At 35.8% G+C, this 17,997-nt stretch overlaps 1 long non-coding RNA gene across 21 annotated transcripts; it reads left to right on the forward strand.

Annotated features, from left to right (window-relative positions):
- The first annotated feature begins 1,333 nt into the window (after positions 1 to 1,333).
- LOC142172913 (uncharacterized) lies at positions 1,334 to 13,797 on the forward strand. Of its 21 annotated transcripts, none has more exons than XR_012702103.1 (4): positions 1,350 to 2,063; positions 3,346 to 6,297; positions 7,513 to 7,575; positions 8,221 to 13,797. It is a non-coding gene; the product is annotated as an uncharacterized LOC142172913 (long non-coding RNA). The 21 variants fall into 21 exon arrangements; XR_012702105.1 differs by having other exon boundaries at positions 7,525 to 7,575; XR_012702104.1 differs by having other exon boundaries at positions 1,352 to 2,063; positions 3,346 to 3,439; positions 5,059 to 5,135; positions 6,136 to 13,797.
- Positions 13,798 to 17,997: the final 4,200 nt, after the last annotated feature.

The following is a 17,997-nucleotide window of genomic DNA, read 5'->3' on the forward strand; positions in this document are numbered from 1 at the left end:
TGATAAAAATTACATCAATAGACTCCTAATCACTCCCCGATTTCATTCATATCAAAAGCATCCAAATCCAACCACAAACGATCCCCTCAAATCCCAAATTCTAGGTCTCCAATTACAAGCCCTAGTTCTTCAATATTAGGCTTAAATTCTATGATTAATTAGGTAGAATTCATATAAGAATAGAGTATTAAGTCCATAAAACTTACCTCCAAGTGTTTCCCCTTGAATCCCTTTTCAAAAAGCTCCAAAATCGCTCAAAAATGGAGGAAATTAACCCTAAAGTAGCGGACAAATGGTTATTTAAATATTCCGCCCAGACATCCAATCCTTCTTCGCGAACGCGGTCAAAACCTCGCGTTCGCGAAGCACAAACTCAAGTTGACCAAATTTTCCTCCTTCGCGAACGCGACCACCACCTCGCGAATGCAATGACTCCACAACCCAACCTTCGCGAACGCGTCTGATACTTCGCGAACACGATGCACAAGACCCCAACCCTTTGCAAACGTGGAACCTCCCTCGTAAACGCGAAGGCTAAATCCTCAGCCTCACTTGCTAACCCTTCGCGAACGCGAAGGTCAATTTTCTGCAACACTCAACAACAGTTTTCTATAATTTTTCACAACATGAAATGGTCCGATTGACCACCCAAAACTCACCCGAAGCCCTTGGGACCTCAACCAAACTTGTTCCAATCTTCGGTATGCTCAAAACAACATCAAAACACCAAATTCGCATCGGATTCAAGCCTAAGAATTCCAAAATCTTCTAAATTACACTTTTGATAAAAAAAAATACCAAACCACATCCGAATGACCTGAAATTTTGTACACACATCCAAAATGACACCATAGAGCTACTGCAACTCCCGGAATTCCATTCTGATTCCTATATCAAAATCTTACCTATCAACCAGAAAAAGTCAAAATTTCAATTTCGCCAATTCAAGCCTAAATCTACTCCGGACCTCTAAAATACATTCTGATCACGCTCCTAAGTCCCAAATCACCTTCTAAAGCTATCCGAACAATCGGAACTCAGATCGAACCTTCTAACACATAAGTCAAAATTCGGTTGACTTTTTCAACTTAAGCTTTCTCAAAAGAAACTAAGTGTCTCAAACCTTACCAAAACCTTACCAAAACATTTCCGAACCCGAGCCAACCAACCCGATCACATATAGAACCGATAAACAAAACAATAAGAAGCAAAAATGGGAGAAACGGAACGGTAACTCATGAAACGAACAGTCATGTCGTTACAATGTAGCTACTGGTCAAATTAGGCTATGATGCTATGTCATGAATTTTTCTATGACCTGATGACACTTTAAATAGTCTATTATATAACTATTGGTTTATTTCTAATGACTTTCAAGGTTCCATTCCCTTCTTGCTTATCTGCTCTTTCATTGCTCTCTCGCCGTAAATCATTGCTGATTTTCTTCGTCTTTACCTCAATAATAGCAACGAGATTCGAATCTTCTATCTACCTTCAGAAAAGTTTTAATTACTGGGATTTAGCTCAGGTTATCCTGGTTATTTTTCTCTTATTATCAATTTCTCATTTCTGATCTTTGCTCAACATAGGATTTTGTTGCTAAAAATCCTTGGTATATTATTTAGATTTTTGATTAATTTTTCTGTTTGCGGACGCCCCAGATGGGAAAGATTAGGCTAAGCCGAAAATCGCGAATTCTTGCGGTCTCAAAATATTCTGAATGGTCTGAAGTAGCCCTTGCTTGATCTCAAAAATATTGGTTGTGATCGGAGGGGGTCGCAAAGTAGATACTCCTTGGTTGTAGACTGGCATGCCGTAGTCTCCCAGTTATCATCCAGGTCTGCGCATATTTTTGTTAAAATTTGTATTCAACTAGAGGTCGGTTCAGGTTGAATTTTCGTCCTCCATTCCCGTCAACCGTTTCATCAGCTCTGAGAGCTACTTCAGCAGCTGCCCATGCAGCTGCTTCCTCTTGGGTTGCTTCTCGTGCAGCAAAATCAACTATCTCCTCACCATTCTTATCCATGTTCTCTTGGGTTGAAGATTGTCCCAAGAATTTTCTGGTGAGTTCTTTCTCTTTTCTCAGTTGTTGCATGTGTTTTTTCAACTTTGGTTTGTTGGGTATTACTTGCGAATGCCGGGCAGGTACACCTTGAAGTCTCCGAACTGTATGATCCACTCACTGATGCCTATCCTGAGTCGAGGTACCTAGATTTGCACAAAAATATGTAGAAGAGTAGTATGAGTATACCACAATGGTACCCTATCAAGCCTAACCTCGGTAGAGTAGTAACAAGGCCAAGTCAATACACTTACTAGGATAAGAAGAAACTAAATAGGTATAGCCTAGTCTAATAATGAAAACAAGGGAATAGTGGCAATAAAGCAATACTTTAAGGTAAGATACAATTAAATTTAAAGCAATAAAGATAACAAGGAAGGAACACATAATAAGAACATCAAGAAAATAATTCGGACAAATACAAGTGTAGTCAATGACAGACAACAAAAAGAATCACAATCGAGGTACCGCCTCATAATCTCATTTCATAATCACAAATCACAATCTTTCCTTATACCGCCGCGTGAGCCTTACATTTTAATAGTTTTGAAAATATTTTTTCTTAAGTAGCTACACGCACTTTAGCCCATATTATGTCATTGTGTGGCTTCAAGTAATTCCCTTACTAGCAACACGCACATAGATCCCACCTTATGTCGTTAGATGCACATTAACCCCTATCCTTATATCGCCGCATGCGCATCAATACCACAACATAATTACAACTCACACCACAAGTTCCCATATGCTACAACTTGCCAAAAGAATCAACAACACTAATGTTTCCACAACAAATAGTCATGACTCCACTATAATGTGTACAAGTGTCTCAACAATAATAAAATAATATTTAATAGCTCAACAAGAATGATATCTCAACTATTAACAACTTCGCCTCAAATTGATAACTGCTTTTATAACTTCAACACCAATAACTAAACAAGAATACATTCCATGAGACAACAACTTCAAATAAGTAATTCAACAATTAAAGAAGTATCTTTTCAATGTTACTCTTTCTTTCTCTTTTTCTATACATATTTTGTGAATAACGCCTTCTTATTTACGTTCATCAAGTCTGTGTGAATCTGAAATGTATGTTCCTCTTTGTTGATTTGTCATGTACACGAGTAGGTATTTCTATTTTATTTTCTTAATACATGATGTTGTTTTATGCAATTCAATGTATTTTGTACTGTGTGGATACTTTCTTGAATTTTTGGGAGTTGGCGAGATCAAACTTCTGCACAGAAAAAGTGAATGAGCTTACTTTTATCACATAGATTAGCAATGGCTCAAGCAACTCAGCAGCTATCACCACTAACAGGGCAATCCCATCTCGCTCATCTGATGTTGCGTATATCTAAAGTGTTGCATGTACGTAATTTCTTTTACTTTAATGAAAATTTGAGATTTTAACCTAAGATTTGAAATTCGGGTTTTAAGAAGTCAATTTGACCAGACAATGTGAAGGTTGCAAAGAAGCTGCATCATAGTGACCTTTTTGGGTTATTTTAATTTTTCATATTAATTGTCATAATTTTTGTTGATCTGTATTTTAATGCTTATAAAAGAGAAATGGTTGCTACTTATGGGTTTCAGACACATTGGTATTTCATTAATTAGTAAATGGTTCCAGGATGACAACCTCATAAAAATGCTTCATTTAATTTATTTTTTGGTTAAAATTGGGTGTCAGTTTGGTTTGTACTTTCTTTCTGTCCTATTCGTATCTCTTCCTGTGTACTTATGAATATTTTTTTCTGTTTTGCTACCCCATTCTATACATGCATATTCTAAGTTGTCACTGATTTGCATATATCTTAGATTTCATAGATATTGTTAGTTATTTGCATTTATCTTAGATTCCATAGATATTGGTAGTTCAGTTTCTTCTCCCCTTTCTTCTACTGTTCTTCTAACTTTATTATTTAGTTCTTCACATTTTTTCCCTCTATTTTGGTATTGAGCTTTCTTTAAATGTGGGGGTTTTATATGGTCAATGTGTAAAAATAGATCTACACTGATACTCAGGCCAAATTAGTCCTTAAGAAAATTTGAAAAGAAAAATAGATCTACACTGATACACTGATATTCAAGCCAAATATCGGAACTAACAAGAGCTATATTTTTGGGTCTGATTATAGGACATGCAACATGCAAACTATTTTCCTCAGACTGCCAAACTGTGGGTCTTTTATATGTACAATAACATGAGCGGAGATAAGGTGTTGTTGCTATCTTTGAACTTGTGAGGCACCCTCCAATATGGGAGCTTGATTGTGTTGAGCAAAGTAATATCAAGTTTGTATGCCAATCTTAAATGAAATCGACCCGAGTTACTTGAACTTGGAGGATAAGGGCTCCACTTCTGCTAATGACCTTCATAAATTTGCTCCATCCCTGGAGGTTTTAGAAAGATATCAGCATCAAACCTGCGCTTGCTTTGTGGAGAATGAATTAAAAGATGAGGGTACTATCTTAATTACATAGGCATTGGAAGATATATGAGCTTTCGTCGGATAGGATAGACGTAAAAGTGGATAGCTTGAAATTTTCTAGATAAAGGACATTGTGCATTCCTACTTCCTTCTTCTACCTGTTTTGAGCATCAAAAAATTATTTAGGGATATGTTTGTGATCCTCTTTTACTTACAGTCATATTCTGGATATAAATACACTTGAACAGGAGAACCATCTTATTAAAGTTTGTTAAGATAACATGAACATTTTTTTTGATAAGGTATATAAACCATTTAATTTTTTATGTGCCTTCCTCTTCAGCATTGCTCGCCAATCTAATTTGAATATTGATTTGGCTTTCAAGTGGTAGGGAAAATAGGCAACAACTCTAATATCCTTTCCTTGGCTAGAGTATCAAGTTTTGTAGCATTCTAATCCATAGTTTCTCCTGGATATGTAATTCTCAATGTATTATCTGCTTATGTCCTTGAATTCTTTTCTTCTTTCTAATTTTCTTTTGTATTGAAAAACAGGTGCAACATGAACCAATTTTTTTATGTCTCCGGAAGTAGAAAAATGGGACTGTTTGCAGGGGTTTCTGCTTTGCCTTGTATATTTCACAGACGCTCATCAAATTTTACTTTTGGGAATTGGTTAAAAAAAGTAGTTATTAATCTATAGTCCTCTATTAAATTTTATGTGATGTTAGATTTTGGTGGTATAAGCTATTTGAAAGAGACTGCTATGTTAGGACCTCAAATCAACTTCATAATATATTGTTGGTGATATATGTTGAGTAGATAATACGTCTTGCAAAAGATTAACCAGAAATATTTTTCCTGCACAAAAAATGAATTAGAATCATGAATCATCATCAATGTTTGCATAACTGCTTATCGGTATTAGAGATGACCAAGAATTAGTAGTTCTTTTGCATTGCTACCAAAAAAAAGGTTGTTTGCACATGCTTTTTAGCAGCAATGGAATGGCTAAGACTTCAGCTACTGTTAAGCTTGGTTTTTTTAATTATGGGAAAGTTGTTGACAATCAAGGGGTTAGATCTATTGAGCTTTGTTTTTGTTGATTATGGAGAAGTGTTCAAGGGCGAGGTAGTTATTTTATGGGATACATATTTAAGGAGGAAATGATATGCAATTATTTTGGAGGTTTGAGAATTGAAGGTGTAAGAACTCTGTTAAATCTGATTTGATTTCATATAAAGTGATTAATGATTGAACAACTGCTACTGTGGGAAGAAGAAATAACAGAAGATTCTAAAACAAAAATAGACCAAGAGTTTAAAAATCCCATAGGCTGCGTAGTACACCAAAAAATTAATCATTGGGAAAAAGGTAGAAATCAACTCATATCTCCATCATCAAACTAGGGAGAGTGTCTACGCCCGTGGCTGACTACTTATTGAAAGACCGAACATGAAATGCATACCAATTTCCCTTTCATACAATATTATAATTAAAACAAGAGAACCTTATAAATTGACCTTTTCAGTAACTAAGATAGATACTTGCTATGGGACCTTCAAACTTATTGTTAATTTTTTAATTGAAATTCTCCTAGAACATGCTTTACCGAGTTGGATGGCATTACAGGGATTGTCCCTAAATAAGACATTGATGCCTAGCTAGCGCATGCCAGAGAAGTATCCTATTATTAGATGCTACCAATGATGATAAGAAAAGCTTGTGGCTGCAACATTCAACAATAAAGGTAGCTGCCATAACTGCTGCTTCTTTGGGATGGAGTAGATCGAGGTAACTCTCATATTTTTTGCTCACTATACTTTGACAAAATTACTAGCTTTTATATTTTTAGTTGAAGACTTATGCAAGCTTGGTTTTAGTATCTTAAACCTCAGGCATCTGGAACTGCATTTGATAAGTATCGTTGTATACTCGCTTTCTCTATTAACTTTATACAAAATTATCAGATGATCATCTGATGGAAGTACAAAAACTTTGGCTTGAAATCTCCCTTTTTTTCATACATTTATACATAATTTTGGATATTTGATGACAATGTTGTCAAAGGCCCATTTAAGGCGCGCTTAAGCCATGAGCTTCAGAAAAGCTCACGGAGGCCGGAGGGTGCTTTCCTTCGCGTAAGCTGTGGTTTAGTGAATGCAAGGCACTAAGGTGTGAATACTCCATGAATTCTATCTTGAATCAAACAGTACTAAACAATAAATATAATTGGCAAATAAGTGTATCAGTTATTAAGGAAAACATTATGAATGAATTTGTTATTTTTTCCTTAAATTACATATATATTTTTAGTTTTTTCCTTCATTCCGCCTTTTTTCTTACTAAAATGCACACTTAAATTGCACTTTGTCCTTGAAGTCCCAATACACATAGAACGCTTTTTAGAGCTTTTCGCCTTTGACAATACTATTTGATGAGTGCAAATCTTATTTTGGGAAATCAAACATAATACCCTTTTCCCCTTCATTTTTTGAGGATTTTACTTCTCCATTTTTCTGTTTATCTTTCCGAATTTATATTCACTTTATTCCTTCCACATTTTTCTATTTTTATCCTAAGTTTTGATTAACATATGAAGGTTACGATTGTTTGTAAAATATGATATGTGCTCAGGGTAATATATCGTTTGCATGAAATAATGTATATCCTCAAACTGATTTTTACCCTCCAAGAGTTCTCTAAGTCATTTAGCAGTTCGTCGAGTATGTTGGCACATTAAGCAGTAGTCAAAGAGTCCTAAAAGATCATAGAATCAATTTCAGATATGTTGAAAAAGTAACCATTTGAGGTATACCACATGCAACCAAAAACCCTATCCTATCCGAAGTTTTAAAAAAGGAAATGGCATGACCATTCAAACTCTATATGTATGTGTGTGTGTCTTGTTAAGAAAATATGGTTATACTTCAAATTTGGTGTTTCCTCTTTTGTTTACTTTCATTATTTTCCCTTGTGCTTCACTACTGATTTGTCTTCTATTTGGAGTTTTTTATGCAGGAATATGCAAAAAGGGAATATTGATTTATTTTTTCCTCCTGATATATTGTGGTAAAGTATATAATCTATTGGCAGAAAATTGCATTATCCTGTATCATCTTATGATTTTATATTAAATTTTGTAATCCACTTTATGTGCGTCAAATATCTAAACATACATGTCATAGACAATACCCGTTCCGAAACGAATGATGAATTTTTTTCTTATTCAGCACGTATACAATGAAAATACAAAAAGTAATCCTCAGAACATAGTAGTTCTTAGCAGAAAAAGGGCCTCGACAAGGACATAAAGTACCCTCTGCAGGAAAAATAAAGAGGAAACAAAATGAGAACTACATATTGAGAATTACCTCTCATTGCAAGATTTGCAATTGCACCAGCTGCTATTCTGCGAATAGTTTCATCCTCTGAACTAAGACCACCAGCTTCAACTATCTTTTCCTGATTCGCTTCTGTTGGTATATTGGAAGCAGGATAAAAAATGTACTAGACCTACGTCTAGGCTCTCAAACTTCCCTTTCTGATAGTTTTTTCTTATATTGATTATCTAATCAAATCTTCTCAAACTTCTCTTTTGATTTTTTCCCTAATCACATCCATACAATTATTAAGTCTTTCCATATCTTCATGATTAATATAAACTCTATTATTTTTCCTTCTTAAGTAAGGAATTTTCTTTTTTGCTTATTGCAGCTTAACGAACTTTCATGCTCAGTTAACCAAGAGTTAAAGTAATTTCCTTTTTGCAAAACTTAGAGATAGTTTTTTTTTGCGAAGACTGTCTACCTTCTGGAATCAATGGCAAGTAAGAAAGCAAGGTAGTTTTCAATTCAAATTCAGTGCTAGATTTACTTTCTGGTTGGTCATTCTTAAATTGCCTCTTTTGCGACGCATTCGAAGCTCTCTATCCATCTAAAATTTATAGGAATCGAGAGGCGATGTAAAATAGTTAGATTTATAGGCCTTATTTTATTCATGTTGAAGCTACAAAATCTGGGAAGTGCTTGCTGTCGTAAATCGAACATCTATCCATTTTTCCTTTTTCAACCAAATGAATTTCTATTTGGATCATTGCTACAGTGAGCTGTGAGCTATTTATATGCCTAAATCAATTAATTTCAGAGTACATATCTATTTAGAAATTTTAATAAGCATGAATGTTTGTTATATCTCTCAAGTATATAGTCTGATTTGTAGGGGTAATTGATCTGTCATATTCTCTTGACCTAATTAACATCCAGATTTACAAAGTTAGTGTAACGACACGGCCGGTCGTTTTGAGAATTTAATCTCCATTCAGCGGTGTAAGGTCTTGAACAGCTTCGTAATATGAGCATCGAATTGTGTGCATGGTTGAATTTGGTTAATAGATGATTCAGAATCGAATTGGAAGATGGAATGAAGTTTTAGGAGTTTGAACAGTGAGAATTTGACCAGAATTGGACTTTTGAGTAAACGGCCCCGGAATGAAATTTTGATAATCCCAACAGCTTTGTATGGTGATTTTGGGCTTAGGCGCGCGTCCGGATTCAGATTTGGAGGTCCGTAGGGTAAATTTAGGCATTTCAGCGAAAGTTGGAAAAGTTAAAGTTTGAAAAATGAAGAAGTTTGACCCATAGTTGACTTTTGTGATATCGGGATCGGAATGCGATTTCGAGAGTTGGAGCAGCTCCGTCATGTCATTTTGGACTTGTCTGCAAAATTTGGCGTCATTCCGGGTTGATTTGATCGGTTTCGGCACAAGTTTTCGAATTTGGAAGATTTTGAAGTTCATAGTTCGATTCATGGTGTGATTCGTCGTTTCGGCATTGTTTGATGTGATTTGAGACCTCGAGCGAGTCCGTGTTAGGTTGTGTGACTTGTTTGTGAGTTTAAACAGGGTCCCACGGACCTCGGGTGTGTTCCGGGTGAGCTACAGGTATTTTTCCCCATTTTTGGAACTGCTGTTTTACTGCTTCTGATATCCTTCTTCGCGATCGCAAACAGCATCTCGCGTTCGCGATGCCTTGTTGCTGACCACCTTGAAATCCCTCTTCACGTTCGTGTCCTTCTCTTCGCGTTCGTGAAGCCTTGCATTTTTTCTTCTCCGCGTTCGCGAGCTCATCATCGCGTTCGCGATAAGCAACCTAGGACAACCTTAACTTTTCTTCTTCGCGAACGCGGCCCTCTCTTCGCGTTCGCGATGCATAAAAAACTAGGCAGACAGAATATATCCCAAAATCGAGGGTTTCACTATTTTCATCACATTTTGACTTCTAGAGCTCGGTTCATGGCGATTTTTGTTGGGTTTTTCACGAAATTCGATTGGGTAAGTGTTCTTCAACTAGAATTAAATATATTCCATGAATTTGTCTTTATTTTTATCATTTAAATTGTGTTTTGGGTTGGGGAAAAAGTTGGTTTTTGAAGAAAAATTTCAAAGTGAAAAATCATGATTTGAGGGACCAAATGGTATCGGAATTGGATAAATTTTTGATGGTTGAACTCATTTCGAATGGGTGATCGAATTTTGTAAAATTTGATGGGTTCCGAGGTGCGGGCCCGGGGGTTGAATTTTGGGTCGATTTTTATATTTTTGTAAAGATTGAAATTTTATTATTCGGAATAGTTCCTTATTCGATTTATGTGTGTTTTGGAGTTGTTATAGTTGGATATGAGCTGTCCGGAGGTCTTTTTGCCCGAGAAGTCCATTTTAGAGTACCGAGTTATCATCTTTGAGGTAAGTATCTTGCCTAACCTTGTGTGGGGAACTTCACCTTAGGATTGAGTCTTCTATGTTAATTAAAATTTGTGTATACGAGGTGACGAGTGCGTACCCGGACTTAATTGTGGATAGTTGGCTTTTAGGGTTCTTAGGTTCTTATATTCACTATGTATGGAGTTATTCTTGATATGACTGAGTTCCTGTTTATTAGTTTCGTCTCTACATGCTTAGTTGGAATTGTTTGCTGCATGATTTACTCTTAGTGCCTAATTGTCATCTTGTTTGATTTAACTGAAGAACTTCGTCTCTCTTATCATCATGCTACCTTTTCATAACTGCCTACGTTACTGAGAGTTATTGTCATCCCTCCCCTAATCGCCTAGTCTTAAGTGCAGCTAAGATCACCTTCCCTTAACTGAAATTACCGAATGCTCTTGTAACTTCCCAACCTTAAACGGAGTTTAGATGACCTATATCTTCGTCGACTTGCCTTTATTTGGGACTACTAGACTCGTGTTGTCTTCCTTGTACTGATTTTGTTTATTTGGGATTGTCACTATATGTTAATTTCCCCTTTCGTTGAATTGTCCCCTTTATGCCTTTCATTTTTCTTACTGTGGCTATTCTTGTGAACTGGTTATACCGATTCCTTGTGATTTGAAGTTTTGGAGTGGATTCACTCGCTATATTTTGTATTACTGTCATTGTTATTGTCGTGAGGTTGTGGTTGTTGGTGCACGAGGTCTCTGTTGTGCGATTGTGGTTGTGTTGGTGCACGAGGTCTCTGCCGTGCGGTTGTGGTTGTGTTGGTGCACGAGGTCTCTGCCATGCAGTTGTGGTTATTGGTGCACGAGGTCTCTGCCGTGCGGTTGTGGTTGTGTTGTGCACGGGTCTCTGTTGTGAGGTTGTTGTTGAGGGGTTGACGAGGTCTTTGCCGTGCTATTGTTACTATTGACATATTGCACATGCGGCGTGATAAGGCGGGATATGTTTATATGCTTATATGTGGGTTTCGCATGTGGTGGGATAAGGTGGGAACATTATGATGCACGTGTGGCGAAACAAGGCAGACACTTATTATGTTATTATTTGCACATGTGGCGAGACAAGGTGGGCTATGTCAGGGATTGATTGTGAGGGTTTGTGATGGTTTGGGGGCATTCCTGTTGTTTAATATTGTGATTGTGGTATGCTTACCTGTATGAGCTTTATCTCGTGGAAGTTGTGAGGAAACATCAAATGTGCTGTCTGCTCTTCTCCTTACGTCTATTAGCTGGTAGGAATTTTGTTAGAGTACTTGCACAAGCATACACGTAGTTGAATACTCCTATTGGATGTGAAGTCCTCCTAATTTTGCTGAGTATAGATGTACACCCTCGTTTACTTATTATATATGTGAGAGTGGCCCTGGTTAGCTAGTGAGTTGTCAGTATGACCATGAGGCTGATGGGGGCACAAGATGCCAAGTGTTAGATTTCAGGTACTGGGACTCGTGAGTTGTAATTGTCCGAGATTCGGTATTTCGTGAAAATTATTGGATAAGACCTGAGGTGAACACTGTCGTAGGATTTGAGTTATTGCTTATCTTTACTGTATTGTAACTCTAGGATTTGGGTTGTGTTTTTGCTCGCTCTTCTGTGTCATTATTTTGGTATTTCGTGTTGCTTGCAGTTTTCTTCCCTTATGGAGATTGTAGTATTGTTAGCCATTTCGTGTAGTCTTTATAGATATATCATGTCCCGTTGTTCCTATATTTGTACAGTTTATTGGGTTGGTAGGTGTCTTGACTGTTCCTCGTCACTACTCCACCGAGGTTAGTCTTGATACTTACTGGGCACCGCTGTGGTGTGCTCATGCTACTCTTCTGCACATTTTTGTTGTGCAGATCCAGGTACTTCCACTCAGTTCTATCATCCTTGGGAGGAGGCGTTTCTGTAGAGACTTTGATGTATATCTGCCGCGTCTGTAGACCGAGGAGTCCCTTTCTATCTTTCTGTAATAAGTATAGTCCTTCAGTATTTTCCCCTTGTTTAGATATTTCCGGAGTTAGAGCTTCTTTTGTATCTCTTAGCTTGTGATTCGTGAGATTCCGGGTTTTGGGAATTGTTGTTAGCTTCGAGAGTTGTTATTGTATGTGCCGAGCGGCACCTTAAACAATATTTCATTTTACTATTTCGGTTTTAATTATTTCTTCCGCAATTATTGTTTACATTCCGCATTGTTAGGCTTACCTAGTCGTGGAGACTAGGCGACGTCACAATGGTTCACGGAGGGCGAACCGGGGTCATGACTGTTAGAGAGGCAGCTTTTAGTAGGAGAGATATTCTTGAAAAAGCCGAGAAGTGGTTAGCTGCGAGGAGCGCGTGTTGTTGGAGGAGTACAACAGGTTAGACATTATGATGTTTGTTTTAACCGCTTATGTGTATTTTGCACCATACTTTTTTTTTCTAATATGTTCTATTTTAGATAGAAACTTTATCACCATGGAACAGGTACACATCATATATATTCTGAAGCGAGCTTTAGAAAGCTAAAAATTTTACCACCAAAGGTATGAACCTTTTGCTGCTTCCATAGCTCCCATCATAAATAAAAAGAAATTGATTTTTTTAGTATAGTTTTTTCGAGGTATGTTTCTTTGAGTTTGCTTACTGCATTACGTGTTTGCCCTCTTAACAAGGAACACTTGAAATTAAGGGTGTACTCATGGTTGGTTTCTGATCAAAATAGGTTTGCTTGACAAAATACCTCCATTGTTGAATAACTTCTTAATGTGCCAATCAGAACATTGTTTACTTCAATATACTGATTAAATAACTAAGGAATTTTTTTTGCTAAACTTTTTTAATGAAGACAATGATGTGTAAGGCTCCTCCTTCAAAATACAGAGGATTTTTCATCTTAATATCTCTTCTAAGTTGCAATCTACCTAGATGTTGTCATTCTCGGTGGAGACCATAAAAATAAGAAATACAACCGATGTTCTTCAGCAACACGTTCTCTTGTTATCATGATTGCCCAGTTCAATGTTTATTTGTATACGCGTGCTTGGTTAAAAGGGACACTTCAAAGTCTTTTTGCTACTCTAAGGCCAACATCGGTTTATATTTTTTATTTCTTTCTTTTTTCCTTCGACTACTCAACATACTCTCAGTTAAACCTGTTGAGTTTGTTATGCTTTCATATATCTACATATACAAGACACTATTAGATTGTTGTGTATCATCCTTATGTCTTCTTTATAGTGTCTATAAAATTTATGAGCTTGTCCAGGATCTTTTCATAGTTGCAGAGAATAAGTACATGAAGCTATTCTGTCAACTCTTCGGGATTTGAACGTTACTGGAGCTTTGGAAACAACCGATGTTCTTCAGCAACGCGTTCTCTGAATAATATGACCTCCATAGAAGGGACATTCAAAAGTATGCCAATAATGTCAGTTTAAATTTTACAGTTACGTTCATTCATGTAATATCAAAAAGTAATCGAAGTTCAATAATTCAAATATTCTCAAATTGTTCATCGCATCTTTTAGTAACAATTTTATATGATTGGTTTTTCCTTTTTCGAATGATTAATTTTTACTTTTTAAATTACGTATTTTATAAAAGCAAAGACTTAATAAGAGGCCTTATATATATATATATATATATTGAGCACCGTTATCCGAAAAATTAGACAAGTGAGTATGTGAAATGAAAAAAAATGAGAACTAGTCTATAATTGCAAAAATTTTAAAAAAGAGGACAAAGTTTAAAGAATGACCTAAAACTGGCACACCATGTGCCTGAAATAAATATGGATTGTTATAAATATATTATATTATGGATGTTCATTTAGTACTCCGTTGTAAATAAGTTTTCTGAAGAAGCTTATCAATATGGGACTCCACCGTAAATATGTTTATCTATTTAAGTACTCTATTGGAAATAAGCTTCCTAAATAAACTTATCACTTTGATACCCGGTTATGGATAAACATTACCCCCGGTAGAAGATTATCCATACCGGGTATAATAAGCTTATCGTTTTAGTACCCAGTTATGGATAAACATTACTCCCGATAGAAGATTATCCATACTGGGTATAATAAGCTTTTCCTTTCAGTACCCAGTTATGGATAAATACTATCCCCGGTAGAAGATTATCCATACCGGGTATAATAAGCTTATCCTTTCAGTACCCAGTTATGGATAAACATTACCCCCGGTAGAAGATTATCCATATCGGGTATAATAAGCTTATCCTTTCAGTACTCCGTTATGGATAAACATTGCTCTCAGTAGAAGATTATCCATATCTGGTATAGTAGCAGCTTACACAACAGCTTCCTTTCTTCTATAAATAGAAGAGATTTCAGTTCATTATGTACATCAGTTTGAATTCGAATAATATAACAGTTTCTCTCTATACTTGTCTTTACTTTACAGTCTTTATTTTATAACACGTTATCAGCACGAGACTGCCATCTCGAGCAAATATTTTGAGAGTATCTGAGGTAAGAACTTTCTTTTCCTAAATAATGTCAAATCTTTCTAAACTTGAATTTGTAGCCCTGGATATATCGGGCAAAAGCTACATGTCTTGGGTGCTTGATGCTGAAATTCATCTTGATGTGATGGGTCTGGCAGACACCATCAAAGACAAAAATCAGGCATCAAACCAAAACTGTGCCAAAGCAATGATATTCCTACGCCATCACCTTGATGAGGACCTGAAAATGGAATATCTTACTGTTAAAGATCCAGTCATACTGTGGAATAATTTGAAAGATAGATATGGCCACCTGAAGATGGTCGTTCTTCCACAGGCACGATATGATTGGACTCATCTAAGGCTACAAGATTTTAAATCTATCAGTGAGTATAATTCTGCTATGTTCAGAATCATTTCCCAATTGAAGTTATGTGGTGATAATATTACTGATCATGATATGTTGGAGAAAACTTTCACCATTTTTCATGCCTCGAATATGCTCCTGCAGCAGCAATATCGAGAGATGGGATTTAAAAAGTATTCTGAACTTATCTCACATCTTCTTATAGCCGAGCAACATAATGGGCTATTAATGAAAAATCATGAAAGCCGACCTACTGGTTCTTGTCCATTCCCTGAAGTGAATGAGACGAACTTCCACCAGGCTAAATGTGGAAAAGGTCGTGGCCCCAGTCGTGGTCATGGTCGTGGTCGGGAAAGAAACTCTAATCATGGTAATAATAATGCACCAAAGAACACTCCTCACCACCAACAGTGAAAAAGGAAGGAACAAAAGCATGAAGCGGTGCAAACACCAAATGCAGAAAATACATGCTATAGATGTGGAGAAAAAGGGCATTGGTCACATACCTGTCGTATGCCAAAGCTCCTGGTTGAGCTTTATCAAGCCTCCCAAAAGAAGACAGAGAAAAATGTTAAAGCAAATTTTATTTTTGAAGATAATTTAGACTTCATGCATTTGGATGTAACTGATTACCTTGCACTCCCAGAAGGAGAAACAAGTCATGTAATCGGTGGTGAATCTGTAGAAATGTAAATATTTTAATTTTTGTTATTTGTAATAGATACTATGGTTATGTAATTGTTGTACATAAAGAAAAATTATGATTTGATAATAATGTTTACTATAATATATATTATTTATGTCATTTTGAAGAATATGGATAACATTATTAGATCAATTTAAACTCTAGCAGAGTATGCAAGAAATATACAACCACAAGAAGTGGTTATATTTCGTATATCTCATTGTAATTATATTTTGTTAACTACCAGAAGTGGTATATGCCTATGATCACCAGAAGTGATAATTTAGGCTTTCTATGGTTACAATTGAAGATAAGCTACATAAATATTCTCTATATTAAATGCACGCCTCGATTTGCTCCTGAAGTAGTAAATATTTTAAAAGAAGTTGAGGCATCACAATTTGATGTGATTAATGCGCATGCAGATAATTATGTTCGATTTCCTGAAGAATGAGAACTTTTGATAATATTAATTCATTCCCTGAAGTGAATGTGACAATACTAATAAGTCGGGTAAATATGAACGCGCTCATGATGTGAATACATTACAATTCACCTCCAGAAGAGTTAATATAATTGAGAGAATATATACTCAATATTTCGTATTTTAAATTTGCTCTTGAAGAAGTAACACAATTGAAATTGCCTCCTGAAGTGGAAAAATATTATGAAGAGGAGTTTTCGTGTGCTTAAACAATTGTTTTACATTGTTTATTTGATTGTGATTTTCTCTCATGACACCAGCAGTGTCTGAGCAATATTTGATAGTACAAAATGTATCAACAACTCCTGAAGAGCTAAATGTTTGCCTAAAGAATACATGACACCGGTAGTGCCAGATAAATATTAGATTATGGATAATAAATGAAGGCTCTCGAAGAGCTTATATACAAATATGTCATTCATATTATATGATTATGGTCAAAACATATGTTGTAGTAAACCTGAAGTTTACTAATACAAATGGCTATCATATTGAGACTACAAATGATTGGAAGATTGATAATCTTCATGTTTCCACAATCATAGGAGTAAAAAAATATGTATGTGAGAAGTTACCCGCCTTATTCTTTAATTTGTACTATATCATGTATCATAGTCAACCAAAAGTTTACTAAAGCAAAAGTTTATGCCATAGTAAACCAGAAGTTTACTAAGAGATAACACATGACATGATAAACTTGAATTATTCATTTGCCATTTTTAAATGAGCTATTTGAGAATTCAGATAAGCATATACTAAAGAACTAGAAGATTCTTCAGGAATTCTCATGTGTTGCTTGTTCTCATAATGAATTGATTATACCAGCTAAAATTGGGACTAAGACCCCTGATTCTGAAATATATAAAAGGTGAATATGTGTCCGTTCACCTATCATGTGAACCACTTATAGGTGCATATATGAGATGGTTACATGTGTAATTATTGTCAACCTGCAGTTTGGCATTTGGAATTGCTTTTCTCGATTAAGAGTATAATTTTCAGATTATGAAATCAAGACAGTTCATCTTGATAATGCTGGTTTATATCCAAGCTGCTTTAGCATTGAATACCTCCTATTAATGGCTAAACCATTGCTTATGAGAACAAAGCTTCATGTGTTGGTCTAAGATTTTCTAAATTGCATATAGCAACACTTGTATGCATCAGATCAACAATATATGATAAGTCCTCCCTTCACAATTGGTTTAGGATCAGAAACCAAATATTTTTACTATCTTTTGTTGCGTGGTATATGATTAATTTCTCTACCATAATATACAAAGATATGTTTCCCAAAGATGATTGGGGATATATATTAGTTTTTCTAACATTTGGGGGATGGAATAAACAGTTGAAAAATATGCTATATGAATCGAATTATCATGATCCTCACTTAGAAGATAATTCAAGTCGAATGCCAGAAGCATTTGCTGATCCAAAATTAAATATCATATTTCAGCTACAAATGCTCCTATTAAAATTAAAGTCCCTGAAGGATAGAGTTTACTGTACGCATGAAGCGTGGTAGACCAATCGATTCCAAAGGTAACAATCCTTGAAAAATAGTAGGAGCTAATGATCAAAATGATCATAATGAGGAGGAAATAAGCTCTAGAAGAGCCCACGACATAACATTTCATGAAACTCCCGAAAAAGTTCAGGTACCTGAAAATAAAGAAAGTGATGAGATCTGCAAAAGTTATGTCAGCTTCGGAACTGACACAAAATGGTCGTCGACGATATATTTAATACAATATA

The sequence above is a fragment of the Nicotiana tabacum genome, chromosome 18 (genome assembly GCF_000715075.1).
Source record: "Nicotiana tabacum cultivar K326 chromosome 18, ASM71507v2, whole genome shotgun sequence".
Lineage (NCBI taxonomy): Eukaryota > Viridiplantae > Streptophyta > Magnoliopsida > Solanales > Solanaceae > Nicotiana > Nicotiana tabacum.